We start from the raw sequence: 14790 nt of genomic DNA, 5'->3' as shown, positions 1-14790 counted from the left end.
ATAGAAATATAATATGTATGTTATACATGATGCATAATGTAACAGGCAAATTTTTTTAATAGTAAAAAAAAAAACTGACCATTTCCATAATGTTTGCTCCTTTTTTATTCCCTATTTATATGTATTTAAAATAAACAAGTTGTACAACTAACTAAAATAAAAATGTGTGTACTATTTCATATGTTCTTTTGTTTATATAAAATACTTCCTTTCAAAAAAGCATTAAAAAATAAGGAAATCTCAAATATAAATCAAAGAAACAGCAAAGATATCAGTACCTGTCCCAGAACTCCTGACTTGTTCATTGCACACAGTTCTGTCTGCAGGAGGGTTGAGCATTGCCTCCTGCCTGACCCAGATTATATAATCATCTCTGTGTCTGGTCCCTGGGTGGTGAATCCTTGGTTTCTCAGAAATAAGTAACAGATATGATATAATTTATCATCTTATATTTCATACAGGTAAGCTGATTGCACATGGAATATAGACCTTTAGAATAGTTTGCCTTTGGTCCCCCTCTACCTTAATGCCCAGTATTATACTTATTCAGAAACAGTGAATGCCTCTGATTTGCAAGCATTCCTAATTTCCAGTTCATCAATCCTTATGTGGCCACTTTGTTTTCATTCAATACATAAGAAAACAAATGCAGAGAAGGAACAAGATGGCGAAGGAATAGGATGGTGAGACCACTCTCTCCCCCACAAATTCATCAAAAGAACATTTGAACGTGGAGTAAAGTCCACAAAACAACTTCTGAATGCTGGCAGAGGACATCAGGCACCCAAAAAAGCAGCCCATTGTCTTCAAAAGGAGATTACCCACCAAACGGTAACTCCCAGAGGAGAAGCAGCGCAGACGCCTGCATACGCCATTAGCAAGCGGGGCTGGGCAGGGAGGACTGGCTGAACTGCTTAGAGAGAGGACTGCACTTGAATGCCACAAGAACAATCTGAGAACTGGGGATAGCAAAGCAGACTGGGATAACTTCCCCACGAAAAGGCAGAAAGCTCTAACATAAGACTTGGCCAGCCCCGCTCACAGAACAAAGGACTGAACAGAGCGAGCCGGCTGCGGTCGGCCCATCCCCCATCCCCTGCCAAGACAGGCAGGGAGGGCAGCCAGAGCCGGAGCGGGCAACCGCGGCCCCAGAAAGGCATCTGATACGAACTGCAGGCAGGCTTGTTGGTACTCAGGACTTCTTGGGCTCTGGCCGGTCGATATTCCCCTGAGAAGGTGCGCCGGTTGTACACCCAGAAAACCGAGTGGCAGGGACTGGGGAGGCGATAAGTCGCAGAGACCGCGCTCGCCAAACACCTGGTCCCCTGAGCTGCTCGGACTGGGGAAGGCACAAAACGCAGGCCCAACCAAGTCTGCGCCTTTGTGGAGTACCCGAGAACCTGAACTTGAGCCGCTCAGACCTGGGAAGTGCATACAACCCGGCGCTGGCCTCCGACAGTTCCCGGCGGAGCAACCTAGAGCCTGCGCAGTGTAGACTGGGACAACACATGCGCTGCAAGCAGGGGCAAACCCAGTGTGACTGAGACGCTGTGAGCACTCCCCACAGACGCCGGAGATATTCGTTTGCAGCGTTCCTCCCTTCCCAGAATAGGACTGAACAACTGAGCCTTAAACTAGCCCACCCCCTAGTATCAGGGCAGAAATTAGACACTGAAGAGAACAGCAAACAGAAGCTAAAACAGAGGAAACCACCTTGGAAATGACAGATAGAGTAGTCTAGCGGCTACTCCAAGAATAAGACCAAAAACCAGAGGCAAGAGGCTTAAGCCCGAATCCTGAGAACACCAGAGAACTCCTGACTCCAGGGAACATTAATCGATAGGAGCTCATCAAACGTCTCCATCAGTCAGTCAGTCAGTTCAGTCGCTCAGTCGTGTCCGACTCTCCGCGACCCCATGAATCACAGCACGCCAGGCCTCCCTGTCCATCACCAACTCCCGGAGTACACTCAAACTCATGTCCACAGAGTCGGTGATGCCATCCAGCCATCTCATTCTCCGTCGTCCCCTTCTCCTCCCACCCCTAACCTTTCCCAGCATCAGAGTCTTTTCCAGTGAGTCAACTCGTCGCATGAGGTGGCCAAAGAATTGCAGCTTCAGCTTTAGCACCAGTCCCTCCAATGAACATCCAGGATTGATCTCCTCTAGAATGGACTGGTTGGATCTCCTTGCAGTATAAGGGACTCTCAAGAGTCTTCTCCAACACCACAGTTCAAAAGCATCGATTCTTCGGCGATCAGCTTTCTTCACAGTCCAACTCTCACATCCATACATGACCACAGGAAAAACCATTGCCTTGACTAGACGGACCTTGGTTGGCAAAGTAATGCCTCTGCTTTTTCATATACTATCAGGGTTGGTCATAACTTTCCTTCCAAGGAGCAAGCGTCTTTTAATTTCATGGCTGCAATCAGCATCTGCAGTGATTTTGGAGCACAAAAAAATAAAGTCTGACACTGTTTCCACTGTTTTTCCATCTATTTCCCATGAAGTGATGGGACCACATGCCATGATCTTTGTTTTCTGAATGTTGACCTTCAAGCCAACCTTTTCACTCTCCTCTTTCACTTTCATCAAGAGGCTTTTGAGCTCCTCTTCACTTTCTGCCATAAGGGTAGTGTCATCTGCATATCTGAGGTTATTGATATTTCTCCCAGCAATCTTGATTCCAGCTGGTGCTTCTTCCAGCCCAGCGTTCCTCATGATGTACTCTGCATAGAAGTTAAATAAGCAAGGTGACAATATACAACCTTGACGTACACCTTTTCCTATTTAGAACCAGTCTGTTGTTCCATGTACAGTTCTAACTGTTGCTTCCTGACCTGCATACAGGTTTCTCAAGAGGCAGGTCAGGTGGTCTGGGATTCCCATCTCTTTCAGAATGTTCCACAGTTTTTTGTGATCCACACAGTCAAAGGCGTTGGCATAGTCAATGAAGCAGAAATAGATGTTTTTCTGGAACTCTCTTGCTTTCTCCATGATCCAGCGGATGTTGGCAATTTGATCTCTGGTGCCTCTGCCTTTTCTAAAACCTGCTTGAACATCTGGGAGTTCACGGTTTACATACTGCTGAAGCCTGGCTTGGAGAATTTTGAGCATGACTTTACTAGCGTGTGAGATGAGTGCAATTGTGCGGTAGTTTGAGCATTCTTTGGCATTGCCTTTCTTTGGGATTGGAATGAAGACTGACCTCTTCCAGTCCTGTGGCCACTGCTGAGTTTTCCAAATTTGCTGGCATATTGAGTGCAGCACTTTCACAGCATCATCTTTCAAGACTTGAAATAGCTCAACTGGAATTCCATCACCTCCACTAGCTTTGTTCGTAGTGATGCTTTCTAAGGCCCACTTGACTTCACATTCCAAGATGTCTGGCTCTAGGTCAGTGATCACGTTATCGTGACTATCTTGGTCGTGAAGATCTTTTTTGTACAGTTCTTCTGTGTATTCCTGCCACCTCTTCTTAATATCTTCTGCTTCTGTTAGGTCCATACCATTTCTGTCCTTTATCGAGCCCATCTTTGCATGAAATGTTCCCTTGGAATCTCTAATTTTCTTGAAGATATCTCTTGTTTTTCCTATTCTGTTGTTTTCCTCTATTTCTTTGCATTGATCACTGAGGAAGTCTTTCTTATCTCTCCTTGCTATTCTTTGGAACTCAGCATTCAGATGTTTATATCTTTCCTTTTCTCCTTTGCTTTTCACCTCTCTTCTTTTCACAGCTATTTGTAAGGCCTCCTCAGACAGCCATTTCGCTCTTTTGCATTTCTTTTCCATGGGGATGGTCTTGGTCCCTGTCTCCTGTACAATGTCACGAACCTCCGTCCAGAGTTCATCAGGCACTCTATCAACCAGATCTAGTCCCTTAAATCTATTTCTCACTTCCACTGTATAATCATAAGGGATTTGATACCTACACTAAAACCAAGCACCACCCAAGGGTCAACAAGATCCAGAGCAAGACATACCACGCAAATTCTCCAGTAACACAGGAAAATAGCCCTGAGCTTCAATATACAAGCTGCCCAAAGTCACTCCAAACCCACTGACATCTCATAACTCATTAGTGGACACTTCATTGCACTCCAGAGAGAACAAATCCAGCTCCACCCACCAGAACACCGACACAAGCTTCCATAACCAGGGAACCTTGACAAGTCGCCTGTCCAACACCACACACAGCGAGGAAACTACATAATAAAGAGAACTCCACAAACGGCCAGAAGAGGGAAAGGCCACCCCAAGCAAAGCAATATAAGCAAGATGAACAGGCAGAGAAATACCCAGCAAGTAAAGGAACAAGATAAATGCCCACCAACACAAACAAAAGAGGAAGATATAGGGAATCTACCTGATAAAGAATTTCGAATTTTGGTGGTGAAAATGATTCAAAATCTTGAAAGCAAAATGGAGTTACAGATAAATAACCTGGAGAAAAGGATTGAGAAGATGGAAGAAAGGTTTAATAAGGATTTAGAGGAAATAAAAAAGAGTCAACATACAATGAATAATGCAATAGATGAGATCAGAAACACTCTGGAGGGTACAAACAGTAGAATAACAGAGGCAGAAGACAGGATAAGCGAACTAGAAGATATAATTGTAGAAATAAATGAAACAGAGAGGAAAAAATAAAAACGAATTAAAAGAAATGAGAACAATATTAGAGACCTCTGGGACAATGTTAAACGCTCCAACATTCGAATCATAGGAGTCCCAGAAGAAGAAGACAAAAAGAAATACCATGAGAGAATACTTGAGGAGATCATAGTGGAAAACTTCCCTAATAGGGAAAGAAATAATCACCCAAGTCCAAGAAACCCAGAGAGTCCCCAACAGGATAAACCCAAGGCGAAATACTCCAAGACACATATTAATCAAATTAACAAAGATCAAACACAAAGAACAAATATTAAAAGCAGCAAGGGAAAAGCAGCAAATAACACACAAGGGGATTCCCATAAGGATAACAGCTGATCTTTCAACAGAAACTCTTCAGGCCAGGAGGGAATGGCAAGACATACTTAAAGTGATGAAAGAAAATTACCTACAGCCCAGACTACTGTACCCAGCAAGGATCTCATTCAAATATGAAGGAGAAATCAAAAGTTTTACAGACAAGCAAAAGCTGAGGGAATTTAGCATCACCAAACCAGCTCTCCAACAAATGCTAAAGGATCTTTTCTAGACAGGAAACACAGAAAGGGTATATAAACTTGAACCCAAAGCAATAAAGAAAATGGCTACGGGATCGTACTTATCAATAATTACCTTAAACGTAAATGGGTTGAATGCCCCAACCAAAAGACAAAGGCTGGCTGAATGGATAAAAAACAAGACCCCCATATATGTTGTCTGTAAGAGACCCACCTCAAAACGAGGGACACACACAGACTGAAAGTGAAGGGCTGGAAAAAGATATTCCATGCAAATGGAGACCAAAAGAAAGCAGGAGTAGCAATACTCATATCAGATAAAATAGACTTTAAAACAAAGGCTGTGAAAAGAGACAAAGAAGGAAACTACATAATGATCAAAGGATCAATCCAAGATGAAGATATAACAATTATAAATATTTATGCACCCAACATAGGAACACCGCAATATGTAAGACAATTACTAACAAGTATGAAAGGGGAAATTAACAACAATGCAAGTGGGAGATTTTAATACACCACGTACATCTATGGATAGATCAACTAAACAGAAAATTAACAAGGAAACATAAAATTTAAATGATGCAATAGACCAGGTAGACCTAATAGATATCTATAGGACATTTCACACCAAAACAATGAATTTCACCTTTTTCTCAAGCGCACACGGGATCTTTTCCAGGACAGATCACATACTGGGCAATAAATCTAGCTTTGGTAAATTCAAAAAATTTAAAATCATTCCAAGCATCTTTTCTGACCACAATGCAGTAAGATTAGATCTCAATTACGGGAGAAAAACTATTAAAAATGCCAACATATGGAGGCTGAACAACACGCTGCTGAATAATGAACAAATCATAGAAGAAATCAAAAGAGAAATCAAAATATGCATAGAAATGAATGAAAATGAAAACACAACAACCCAAAACCTCTGGGACACTGTAAGGGGGAAGTTCATAGCAATACAGGCACACCTCAAGAAACAAGAAAAAAGTCAACTAAATAACCTAACTCTACATCTAAAGCAACTAGAAAAGGAAGAAATGAAGAACCTCAGGGTCAGTAGAAGGAAAGAAATCGTAAAAATTAGGGCAGAGATAAATGCAAAAGAAACAAAAGAGACCATAGCAAAAATCAACAAAGCCAAAAGCTGGTTCTTTGAGAAGGTAAAGAAAATTGACAAACCGCTAGCCAGACTCATCAAGAAACAAAGGGAGAGAACCAAATCAATAAAATTAGAAATGAAAATGGAGAGATCACAACTGACAACACAGAAATACAAAGGATTATTAGAGAATACTATCAGCAATTATATGGCAGTAAAATGAATAACCTGGAAGAAATGGACAAATTCCTAGAAAAGTACAACTTTCCAAAACTGAACCAGGAAGAAATAGAAAATCTGAATAGACCTATCACAAGCACGGAACTAGAGTCTGTAATCAGGAATCTTCCAGGAAACAAAAGCCCAGGTCCAGATGGCTTCACAGCTGAATTCTACCAAAAATTTGGAGAAGAGCTAACACCTATTCTACTCAAACTCTTCCAGAAAATTGCTGAGGAAGGGAAACTTCCAAACTCATTCTATGAGGCCACCGTCGCCCTAATCGCAAAACCTGGTAAAGACCCCACAAAAAAAGAAAACTACAGGCCAATATCACTGATGAACATAGATGCAAAAATCCTTAACAAAATTCTAGCAATCAGAATCCAACAACATATTAAGAAGATCATACATCATGACCAAGTGGGCTTTATCCCAGGAATGCAAGGATTCTTCAATATCCGCAAATCAATCAACGTAATACACCACATTAACAAACTGAAAAATAAAAATCATATGATTATCTCAATAGATGCAGAGAAAGCCTTTGACAAAATTCAACATCCATTTATGATAAAAACCCTCCAGAAAGTGGGAATAGAAGGGACATACCTCAACATAATAAAAGCTATATATGACAAAACCACAGCAAACATTATCCTCAATGGTGAAAAACTGAAAGCATTTCCCCTAAAGTCAGGAACAAGACAAGGGTGCCCACTCTCACCACTACTCTTCAACATAGTTCTGGAAGTTTTGGCCACAGCAATCAGAGCAGAAAAAGACATAAAAGGAATACAGATTGGAAAAGAAGAAGTAAAGCTTTCACTATTCACTGATGACATGATCCTCTACACAGAAAACCCTAGAGACTCTACCAGAAAAGTACTAGAGCTAATCAATGATTACAGTAAAGTTGTAGGATATAAAATCAACACACAGAAATCCCTTGTATTCCTATACACTAATAATGAGAAAATAGAAAGAGACATAAAGGAAACTATTCCATTCACTGTTGCAACGAAAAGAATTAAATACTTAGGAATATATCTACTTAAGGAAACAAAAGACTTATAGAAAACTATAAAACACTAGTGAAAGTAATCAAAGAGGACACTAATAGATGGAGAAATATACCATGTTCATGGATTGGAAGAATAAATATTGTAAAAATGAGTATACTACCCAAAGTACTTTATACATTCAATGCAATCCCTATCAAGCTACCAACGATATTTTTCACAGAACTAGAACAAATAATCTCACAATTTGTATGGAAATACAAAAAACCTTGAATAGCCAAAGCAATCTTGAGGAAGAAAAATGGAACTGGAGGAATCAACCTGCCGGACTTCAGGCCCTACTACAAAGCCACAGTCAACAAGACAGTATGGTACTGGCATAAAGACAGAAATATAGATCAATGGAACAAAATAGAAAGCCCAGAGATAAATCCACGCACCTATGGACACCTTATCTTTGACAAAAGAGGCAAGAATATAAAATGGAGAAAAGACAGTCTCTTTAACAAGTGGTGCTGGGAAAACTGGTCAGCCACTTGTAAAAGAATGAAACTAGAACACTTCCTAACACCATACACAAAAATAAACTCAAAATGGATTAGAGAGCTAAATGTAAGACCAGAAACTATAAAACTCCTAGAGGAGAACATAGACAAAACACTCTCCGATATAAATCACAGCAGGATCCTCCAAGACCCACCTCCCAGAATATTGGAAATAAAAGCAAAAATAAACAAATGGGACCTAATTAAAATCAAAAGCTTCTGCACAGCAAAGGAAACTATAAGTAAGCTGAAAAGACAGCCTTCAGAATGGGAGAAAATAATAGCAAATGAAGCAACTGATAAAGGATTAATCTCCAAAATATACAAGCAGCTTCTGCAGCTCAATTCCAGAAAAATAAATGACCCAATCAAAAAATGGGCCAAAGAACTAAACAGAAATTTCTCCAAAGAAGACACAAAGATGGCTAACAAACACATGAAAAAGTGCTCAACATCCCTCATAATCAGAGAAATGCAAATCAAAACCACAATGAGATACCATTTCACACCAGTCAGAATGGCTGCTATCCAAAAGTCTACATGCAATAAATGCTGGAGAGGATGTGGAGAAAAACGAACCCTCTTACACTGTTGGTGGGAATGCAAACTAGTACAACCACTATGGAGAACAGTGTGGAGATTCCTCAAAAAAACTGGACATAGAACTGCCATATGATCCAGCAATTGCACTCCTGGGCATACACACCGAGGAAAACAGAATTGAAAGAGACACATGTACTCCAATGTTCATCGCAGCACTGTTTATAATAGCCAGGACATGGAAGCAACCTAGATGTCCATCTGCAGACGAATGGATAAGAAAGCTTTGGTACATATACACAATGGAGTATTATTCAGCCATTAAAAAGAATACATTTGAATCAGTTCTAATGAGGTGGATGAAACTGGAGCCTATTATACAGAGTGAAGTAAGCCAGAAAGAAAAACACCAATACAGTATACTAACGCATATATATGGAATTTAGAAAGATGCAAATGATAACCCTGTATACGAGACAGCAAAAGAGACACAGATGTATAGAACAGTCTTTGGGACTCTGTGGGAGAGGGTGAGGGTGGGATGATTTGGGAGAATGGCATTGAAATATGTATGTTGTCATATGTGAAATGAATCACTAGTTCAGGGTCGATGCATGTTATAGGATGCTCGGGGCTGGCGTGCGGGGATGACCCAGAGGGAGGATAAAGGGAGGAGGGAGGTGGGAGGGGGGTTCAGGAGGGGTAACTCATGTAGACCCAGAGCGAATTCATGTCAATGTATGGCAAAACCAACTAATATAATATTGTAAAATAATTTGCCTCCAATAAAAAATAAATTAATTTTAAAAAAAGAAAACAAATGCATACTCATTCACCCTTACACACTTATACAGACACACAAACACAAACACTCTCCATTAAACACATTCATGAAACAAAGCTTTTGTAAAAACATCAAAAATCTCAACATATTTACATTCCATAGGGATACCTAGATGTTTTCTACACTATTTGGCTTTTAGTTTTTAAATAAAAATGATGTTAGGATTATGTATGTGTACAGGGAAGCCTGACATGCTTAAAGTCATGGGGTCGCAAAGAGTTGGACACAGTGACTGAACAACTGCAAGGTTTTCTATATTATGTCATAATTACAATCTGTTAGAAATAATTTTAATAATTATTGAATTGACATTGGTCACTTCCATTATGTGGCAAGATTCATTAAATAAAAGCAGATGGAGACACAATGAAATAAAGCCCAGATAGAGTGAAACTTAGAAAACACTAGCTGTCAGAAAATTTTAAAAAATAAAATAGCACATATAAAGACTGAAGAAACACAAATTTGAAAAACGAAGAGTCTGAAATTTTTCCACAAAAAAGGAGTATTAAACGGAAGTTTAAGATATAAAATGAAACCTGTGGCATTTAGGAAATCATACATATTGCTAATAAAGTCATGTTAAAAATTCTCCAAGCCAGGCTTCAGCAATACGTGAACCATGAAATTCCAGATGTTCAAGCTGGTTTTAGAAAAGGCAGAGGAACCAGAGATCAAATTGCCAGCATCTGCTGGATCATGGAAAAAGCAAGAGAGTTCCAGAAAAACATCTACTTCTGCTTTCTTGACTATGCCAAAGACTTTGACTGTGTGGATCACAAAAAACTGTGGAACATTCTGAAAGAGATGGGAATCCCAGACCACCTGACCTGCCTCTTGAGAAATCTATATGCAGGTCAGGAAGCAACAGTTAGAACTGGACATGGAACAACAGACTGGTTCTAAATAGGAAAAGGAGTACGTCAAGGCTGTATATTGTCACCTTGCTTATTTAACTTAAATGCAGAGTACATCATGAGGAACGCTGGGCTGGAAGAAGCACAAGCTGGAATCAAGACTGCCAGCAGAAATATCAATAACCTCAGATGTGCAGATGATACCACCCTAATGCCACAAAGTGAAGAGGAACTAAAGAGCCTCTTGATGAAAGTGAAAGAGGAGAGTGAAAAGTTTGGCTTGAAGCTCAACATTCAGAAAATTAAGATCATGGCATCTGGTCCCATCACTTCATGGGAAATAGATGGGGAAACAGTGGAAACAATGTCAGACTTTATTTTGGGGGGCTCCAAAATCACTGCGGATGCTGACTGCAGCCATGAAATTAAAAGATGCTTACTCCTTGGAAGGAAAGTTATAACCTACCTAGATAGCCTATTAAAAAGCAGAGACATTATTTTGCTGACAAAGGTCCGTCTAGTCAAGACTATGGTTTTTCCCATGGTCACGTATGGATGTGAGAGTTGGACTGTGAAGAAAGCTGATCGCTGAAGAATTGAAGCTTTTGAACTGTGGTGCTGGAGAAGACTCTTGAGAGTCTCTTTGACTGCAAGGAGATCCTACCAGTCCATTCTAAAGGAGGTCAGTCCTGGGTGTTCATTGGAATGACTTATGTTGAAGCTGAAACTCCAATCCTTTGGCCACCTCATGCAAAGAGTTGACTCAGTGGAAAAGACTCTGATGCTGGGAGGGATTGGGGGCAGGAGGAGAAGGGGACAACAGAGAATGAGGTGGCTGGATGGCATCACTGACTCGATGGACATGAGTTTGAGTAAACTCCGGGAGTTGGTGATGGACAGGGAGGTCTGGCGTGCTGTGATTCATGGGGTCACAAAGAGTCGGACACGACTGAGAGACTGAACTGGACTGACATATTGCTAGGATTGGAAGATAGTATAAATACAAATGGAATCATACAACATCAGTCAAACCAATTTTGATTTTCATAAATTATTGTGTAACATTGGGAGGAAAATATATATGAGCAAATTTTCAATGGAACTGTTTTTTATTTTTACATTTCATCAGAGCCTCTTTCACATCTTTGTTCCATAGGCTGTAAATCAGAGGATTTAACATGAGAATGACAAGGGTATAAAACAAGGAGGTCATTTTGTCTTTGTCTAGAGAGTAGGAAGCACTTGGCCTGAGATACATGAAGAGCAGAGTTCCCTGAAAAATTGCCACAGCAGTTAGATGGAGGTGCAGGTGGAGAAAGCCTTGAACCTCCCCTCAGTAGAGTGGATCTTTATCACTGCTAGGATGTTTTAACAGTAAGACACAAAAAGACCTGAGAGGGTGATCAGTTCAATGAAGCCAAAATGATAAATGTCACTGACTCATTGACCTGTGCATGTGAGAAAGATAGCAAGAGGAGAGGAAGGACATCACAGAAGAAATGGTTAATCTCATTTGACCCACAGAAACATAAGTGAAAGGTTAATATTGTATTTATCGAAGCTCCATAATTCCCACCATATAAACCCCAGCCATCAGCAGGGAGCACACCTTGCCAGACATCTTGACTGTATAGAGCAAGGGGTTGCTAACAGCCATGTACCAATTGTAGGCCATGACCGCCAACAGTAGACACTTAGAATCTGCAAAGGTATGGAAGACCAGGAATTGCATAGCACACCCATAGAAAGGGATTGATTTGTTCTTGATGAGGAAGCCTGCCAGCATCCTGGGTCCAATGGCTGTGGAATAGCAGAGGTCACTGAAGGAGAGGTGGCTGAGGAAAAAGTACATGGGTGTGTGCAGCTGGGGTCTGTTCTGACTAAAACGATCATCCTGAGATTTGCAACAAGAATAATGAAATAAAAAACAAGAAATGTGTTAAATAGAGTCACTTTGATTACAGTTCAGTTCAGTCGCTCAGTCGTGTCCGACTCTCCGCGACCCCATGAATCACAGCACACCAGGCCTCCCTGTCCATCACCAACTCCTGGAGTTCACTCAAACTCATGTCCACAGAGTCGGTGATGCCATCCAGCCATCTCATTCTCTGTAGTCCCCATCTCCTCCCACCACCAATCCTTCCCAGCATCAGAGTCTTTTCCAGTGAGTCAACTCGTCGCATGAGGTGGCCAAAGTATTGCAGTTTCAGCTTTAGCATCAGTCCTTCCAATGAACACCCAGGACTGACCTCCTTTAGAATGGACTGGTAGGATCTCCTTGCAGTCCAAGGGACTCTCAAGAGTCTTCTCCAGCACCACAGTTCAAAAGCATCGATTCTTCGGCGATCAGCTTTCTTCACAGTCCAACTCTCACATCCATACATGACCACGGGAAAAACCATAGCCTTGACTAGACGGACCTTTGTTGGCAAAGTAATGTCTCTGCTTTTTAATGTGCTATCTAGGTAGGTCATAACTTTCCTTACAAGGAGTAAGCGTCTTTTAATTTCATGGCTGCAATCAGCATCCGCAATGATTTTGGAGCCCAAAAAAATAAAGTTTAACACTGTTTCCACTGTTTCCCCATCTATTTCCCATGAAGTGATGGGACCAGATGCCATGATCTTAATTTTCTGAATGTTGAGCTTCAAGCCAAACTTTTCACTCTCCTCTTTCACTTTCATCAAGAGGTTTTTTAGTTCCTCTTCACTTTCTGCCATAAGGGTGGTGTCATCTGCATATCTGAGGTTATTGATATTTCTCCCAGCAATCTTGATTCCAGCTGGTGCTTCTTCCAGCCCAGCGTTCCTCATGATGTACTCTGTATAGAAGTTAAATAAGCAAGGTGACAATATACAGCCTTGACGTACTCCTTTTCCTATTTCGAACCAGTCTGTTGTTCCATGTACAGTTCTGACTGTTGCTTCCTGACCTGCATACAGGTTTCTCAAGAGGCAGGTCAGGTGGTCTGGGATTCCCATCTCTTTCAGAATGTTCCACAGTTTTTTGTGATCCACACAGTCAAAGGCTTTAGCATAGTCAATGAAGCAGAAATAGATGTTTTTCTGGAACTCTCTTGCTTTCTCCATGATCCAGCGGATGTTGGCAATTTGATCTCTGGTGCCTCTGCCTTTTCTAAAACCTGCTCGAACATCTGGGAGTTCACGGTTCACATATTGCTGAAGCCTGGCTTGGAGAATTTTGAGCATGACTTTACTAGCGTGTGAGATGAGTGCAATTGTGTGGTAGTTTGAGCATTCTTTGGCATTGCCTTTCTTTGGGATGGGAATGAAGAGTGACCTTTTACAGTCCTCTGGCCACTGCTGAGTTTTCCAAATTTGCTGGCATATTGAGTACAGCACTTTCACAGGATCATCTTTCAAGACTTGAAATAGCTCAACTGGAATTCCATCACCTCCACTAGCTTTGTTCATAGTGATGCTTTCTAAGGCCCACTTGACTTCACATTCCAAGATGTCTGGCTCTAGGTCAGAGATCACATTATCATGATTATCTTGGTCATGAAGATCTTTTTTGTACAGTTCTTCTGTGTATTCTTGCCACCTCTTCTTAATATCTTCTACTTCTGTTAGGTCCATACCATTTCTGTCCTTTTTCGAGCCCATCTTTGAATGAAATGTTCCCTTGAAATCTCCAATTTTCTTGAAGAGAACTCTTCTTTTTCCTGTTCTGTTGTATTCCTCTATTTCTTTGCATTGATCGCTGAGGAAGTCTTTCTTATCTCTCCTTGCTATTCTTTGGAACTCTGCATTCAGATGCTTATATCTTTCCTTTTCTCCTTTGCTTTTCACTTCTCTTCTTTTCACAGCTATTTGTAAGGCCTCCTCAGACAGCCATTTTGCTTTTTTGCATTTCTTTTCCATGGGGATGGTGTTGTTCCCTGTATCCGGTGAGAAATAGATTTAAGCGACTAGATCTGATAGATAGAGTGCCTGGTGAACTCTGGACGGAGGTTCATGACATTGATTACAGGGCTACTACTAATTCCCAAGAGAAGAAATTCTTTCAAGGAAGTGCAATTGTCCCCATCCATTCTTCTTTATTCTTCTTGTAAAAATGCTCCAGAAATGACTGAGAAAATGACAGATCAATGTTTCACTCTTTTTGAGACAAAATATTGTCTGTAATTCAGATAAAATTAATTCTAGTACATTTTATTCTGAGAAAATAGCCCATATAAATTTCCCCACTATTTGATTTTAAAAGGTTAAGTGTGGGATAGGAGTTTTGAGAAAGTCTGACTCTAAATTTGGATTTCATCTATGATGTATGTGATTAGTTGGAACCTTCACTGCTTTATCTCAGCAATCAGTGCTTTACTGAAAGCTCATTGCATGTCAAACATAATATGAAAGTAACACTTTAATTAAAGGCAAGGTTGGAGTATTCAACCTTATATTTTAAATATACCTATCAAACTAAGAATACAAGTGATTATACTTCTTGAGTACTTAAGAATCA

At 40.6% G+C, this 14790-nt stretch overlaps 1 pseudogene; it reads right to left on the bottom strand.

Annotated features, from left to right (window-relative positions):
- Window positions 1–11401: 11401 nt before the first annotated feature.
- LOC129560032 (olfactory receptor-like protein OLF2) lies at window positions 11402–14362 on the bottom strand (annotated as a pseudogene).
- Between the last annotated feature and the right edge of the window lie 428 nt (window positions 14363–14790).

The sequence above is a fragment of the Moschus berezovskii genome, chromosome 16 (genome assembly GCF_049115385.1).
Source record: "Moschus berezovskii isolate FMDL1 chromosome 16, NW_MosBer_1.0, whole genome shotgun sequence".
NCBI lineage: Eukaryota > Metazoa > Chordata > Mammalia > Artiodactyla > Moschidae > Moschus > Moschus berezovskii.
Note: the sequence above shows the minus strand (reverse complement) of the source record. Positions and strands in the feature narration are given on the sequence as shown.